At 40.7% G+C, this 5,191-nt stretch overlaps 1 protein-coding gene across 7 annotated transcripts in view; it reads left to right on the top strand.

Annotated features, from left to right (window-relative positions):
* rbms3 (RNA binding motif, single stranded interacting protein) overlaps positions 1–5,191 on the top strand; it is a 277,803-nt gene that overhangs the window by 232,620 nt on the left and 39,992 nt on the right. The gene's annotated exons all lie outside the window — the stretch shown is intronic.

Here is a 5,191-nt window from a genome sequence, read left to right on the forward strand (position 1 = left end):
CCCCTCCCACATTACCTCCCTGTGTTCACCCCAAGGGTCAGAAGAAAACGGCTCTCACACATCGATTCGGGCCCATTAACACAGACTGAGCAAAACAAAGTCTTTTCATCACTTCTGAGATGTTTAGGCAAGGACTAACTCAAAGTTGTTCTCCACAGGTCAACCTTTCTTTCTCGTAATCTGTCATATCGTTCTCTCAAGGGGCTGAAAGGGCAGAGCTACTGATGCTAGTATAAATAATGCTGAAGAGTTTGCTAAGTGTGTCATTTGTTCCTAAAAGAGGAATATGCTATCAAACTGCCTTCATACTTTGTTTTGTTTCTAGAGGTTAACCCTCTAATTATCTTTCAAAGTATTATCTTATTGTATTTTGCTTCAACAATATCCTCAATTGATCCTTAATTTGAAGGCGTTAGAGAAAGCCTCTAATAGTGATGACACATGCTAGATGCAGTAAACCCGTGGCAGACCCGTAATGATGCTGTGCAAGTAAATTGCAAAAGATTGTCTGCGTTGTATTTTTTTTTTTTTTAATTACCCTGATCAGAGCTTTACAATCTAAACCAATTTAAACATTTCAGGAAATCAGCCAGGAAATATTGCAGTTTCCTGAAAAAACGTTGATATATTCTGCACAAAAAGATGCCACTTTTTTTGTCAGCAACTTTGTTTTAGAAAGACACAGGGAAATTAGTGTCAACACTGCTCGAGAACAAAGAGAATACCAAAGGAATGAATGAATGATGAGCCATGGGAATGTCTGCTGTGCTGTTTGAAGTACAGGGGTCTGTCAGACAAAGCGCAGATGAGTGGGTTAGACATCTTACTTTGGACCGATCTTTGACTTTTTAGTCCTATGAAGCTGGCTACACGGCAAATCTGAAATTAACCAGCCGGTTCATAACCTTGTCTGTGCCTGCTCATGTTTTCCGTGCTTATGATGATACGAAAAGACTATAGAGATTGCGTATAATATAATATTGAACAGGGATTTGGTTCTAAATATAAGTATTGTTATGTGTTTACTAATAGTTTCATAAAATAATCTACTCATACTTCTTATCTCAGTTGAAGGTTAATAATAGCCTTTAAACAAGGTTAAAAATGTAACACAAGTGACAGCACAGCATCTGTCAGTTGAGTCACAGTAATGAGATTACTGAAATGAAATAAGATAAACTAAACTGTTGGCGGTAACACTTTTAACACACCATGTCCAACAATGGCACTCAAGATTAGTTGGGCAGTAGCAAGAAAACAAAGAAATGATAGTGTCTTAAAATAGCTGAAAAATGTGAGAAAACAAGGTAAAAGAGACAGAGGATGTCGATGAGAGTAAAAGATACGATTTTTATGAAGGTGGTGCATAGTGCAGACCGTGTGTGTGTGTGTGCGTGTGCGTGTGTGTGTGTGTGTGCATGCGCTGCTCTTTTGAAAGTTAAAGAGCAAAGAGAACTGCACCTGCAGCTTCTATCAACCGGTGGAAAGCTCCTTTCAGCACAGCTTTAATTACACTCTTTGCAGCTCTGCTTGGCTCAGACAGGCTGGTCTCAATGCAGCCAACCAAATCCTCTCACACATAGCTGCCTTCCTCTGCCACAGAGTCGCCTGATCCCTAATCAGCCACGGTGCCACTCTTCATCGATCCCCAATCAGTTACAGTAAAGGGGAGGCTATGGAACCCCCCCTTTCCGTTCCCCCCCACCCTTGCCCCTTCTCCCCTTATTAGTCAGGTGCCCTGCTTTCATTGACCATAAATCAACGTCACTGGCAGCATTGATCGTCAATCACGCCCAGTGACATTATTGATCTGGCTGGTCCCTCGGCTATAGGCCTGCCCTCAGCCCTCGGCCCACATTGCAGCCCTGCTGTGGCGTATTGATCCCCCTCAGATACAGTATTGAGGGCTCTTTATTGATAATTCATTTATTGTGTTGTAATTTCATTTTCTTTCCTGTCCATACCGATGTTATTGGAAGCCCCCACGGTGGAAACCTAGTTAACAAACACAGCCTTTTTTATTCTCCACCATGCTACACTGACTGATGTGGCTTTCTTGTATTTGCAGCTTAAAGCATATTTTCCGCCTCTGGGTAAATGTCATTATCAATCTGCAGTCAATGTTAGCCTAAAGGTCAGATGACCCTACTTATGACAAAAAAAAAGCATATGTTTCAATCACAAACACACCGAACATCCCGTTTTTTTTCCATGCTGGCCAACAACAGAGGACTGGTTGTAATGCGCTCTGAGTGTGAATTTGTGTAACTCCATGAATGTCAAGCAGTGTGCTGCTGGAGAACACCATGCATGCTCAGCAAAAATTTGTTCTTATAAATAAACCTAAATTATTTTTCCTGTAACATTATGTTGAAGCTGTTTAAAGCTGAGTAAGAGGGCGAGTTTGAATGCTTGATGTGAATAATGAATCTTCACAATATTCTAAACCCACGCTTACAAAACATAGACTTCAATGCATCTTCTAAGGTGTACTTGCAGATCTGATTTATTTTGATAGTGTCATATATATACCCATAGATTTTTGCAGTAGGTCTGGTGGATGGGTAGTTCTGTTGAATTACAAAGCCCCCATCTGTATGATTCATCTCTGTAGATGGTAGGTTTCACGGGTCACTGGAGGCGTTGGCAGTGTTATAATACTCTGCTAACAGGGACAGAGCTGGCTTCACTGTCTGCCCACACAGGCAGTGACACAGACAGTGACAGCAGTAGTCAACCCCCACAGGCAAAGTACAGCAACAGCTGCTCTTAAGTCAGTCTGCCACAGCCAAAACGGTTTGCCATGAAAAGAGAGCTCCGCAGGCCAGGACCAGTTTAATGCCACAAGCCCACAGTGAACCAATAAAGGTGTACTTGCTATGAATTCCATAAAATGTCATTCTCAGTATTTGTTGGTACTGTTTGAGGGAGGTCTTTTTCTTCTAAAGTTCATTTAATGGCAGAATTGGTTATTGCAACATTGCAGATGCAATATTGTCATACATTTTTGTTATTTTTGTATTTAAAGTGGAATGGTAGCGTGCTAGTTGTCCAATTTAGCATTACAGACTTCACTGTAAATTTGGATACAATTTGTTTTTATAAAACTGCACTCCATATTGTCTCACCTTTTCATAGAAAGTGTGTTTTTTGGACATCTGCTGTATCTTAGTCTTGGATCATTGTTCTCATCCAAAGTGCATACATAACTTACTGTAATGTGAACATCAATCAAAGTCTGTGTCATGGCTGAGAGCAACCTTATATTTGTAATTGTCCTCTTTTTAGATATAATGGTGTATTCTCTCTAATCCAATCATATTGGCAGAGAAATGAGCCGATTCAACAATATAGTGCAATAGAGCTTCACATTTGTCCATGTTACCAACTTATAGGGCTGTGCATCTTAGAAACGATGATACCAGTACCAATGCCAGTGCTCTCAGTGATACTGAAAACAATAAAAGTACAAATACAAAGTCAAATACACCATGCTCAACTTCACCACACCACAGACTGTATGGGTTTTAGCTGTAGTGGTAGTGGGCCAGTCACACGTCGCATTAAATTAAAGCGGTAATTGGCTGCGAGCAAAACCGTACAAATAATGATTTTTTTTTTTTCACATCTGGGTACAAAATTATCAAATTCAAGCTGGACTGAAAATGTTTTGGCACTACTTGGTACTGGGTCATTGTGGTCAAAACCTTAAAGCTGAAATAATTTTAAATGTATCACCATATAGCTGTTTCAATTATCAATTCAGTGATAAACAAGTGATGAAGACCTTTTAGGATGAGTCTCCAAACCAAACAGCCCATCTGCTTGGCTCACTATTTGTCTGTGATGTTGTGATGTCACATAGCCGATTGCACATTTTGTTTTCTTAGCTGGGATCTTATTTCAAATCCACTCTGTAAATAGTGTTTTTAATCTCGTACTATACTCTTACAATTTTGAAGCGACCACAATGCGGCTTCTTGTAATTGCGACCCTGGCCAGCTGTGTAAAGCGGCCTCGGATACTGAGACCTACCGCAGCAACAGCAATGTTGGCATTGTCGAGCGGCATGTGTGGGTTTAGCATTAGTAACATCTGCCGTGGCCACTTTAAAATTGCAGCTGACTACAGGAACCAGCAACACTAAAACTCTGCCATTTGGAATGAATGCGGTGAGGACTGTCTGTATAAATGTTATGCCAGTATACGGATGGAGGATTTTGAGTCGTTCATTAGTGCTGGAGCAACACACATCCACTAACTTTGACTCACTCACACAACTCTGTCTAGCCTGTTGTTTTTAGTAATTTGTTTACTCACTATGGAAACCTTAGCGTCGGGAATGGCAAGTGGAATTAGCTGATTAGACTAAAATGAATTTCTCGTTTAACTGATACCTCAGAGCGAGTCTCACAGGAGTTGGCTAGCAGCTGAAAAAACACCGCCTGTTTGGCATTGCACTTGCTGTTCTCACTTTTACTGTATGAGCAATTTAATTCAGAGTCAGTGAGGCGCAACCATATTTTCATCTGCTAAAATAATTACAGCTATATATATTCAGAATCTTCTTCACTTTTTCTCTTAGATCATTTCACATCAATGCCCGCATATTCCTGGTATACCTCTTATCTTGATTTTCCACTGGGCACGTCTTTGCTGTGTTCTAGTTTTGTTACGTCCTCCGCCATGTGCCATACTACACCAAGAGCGTCTGATGTGGAGCGTCCTGCTGCCTGACTCGCAGATTATATTGTCTCTAAGTACTTTACAAAACAATCATGTGTTTATTAAGCTAGTATCTACCTTCCACTCAAAGCTCTCCTGCAATTAAACTTTATCCCTTCTCTTTTCTGGCGTTGTAAAAAAAGATCTGTGATGTTTTATGTTTTTCCAGGAAATACATACGATTAGAGGGTGTCTTTTGGTAAATTGACTGGATACTCTTGCTGCACATGTGTCCGAACGCCCCAGAGAGACACTTCACACGCCTTGAAAGGCCATTGCTCACGGAGTTCGAGCATTCCTAATCCCATAAAATGGTCTCAGTCAATTGTAGTTGTCTGCTGCGTTGTAGACCGACTGTGTGCCAAACACACATGAAACTCATCTCATTCATCAGCTTTCTTTATTTGAATCTGGTGTGCGACCAGAGTCTGCTCAACGGTGCATGAAGAGATAGAAGAGAAGAGAA

Source organism: Etheostoma spectabile, chromosome 14, assembly GCF_008692095.1.
Source record: "Etheostoma spectabile isolate EspeVRDwgs_2016 chromosome 14, UIUC_Espe_1.0, whole genome shotgun sequence".
NCBI classification, from domain to species: Eukaryota; Metazoa; Chordata; class Actinopteri; order Perciformes; family Percidae; genus Etheostoma; species Etheostoma spectabile.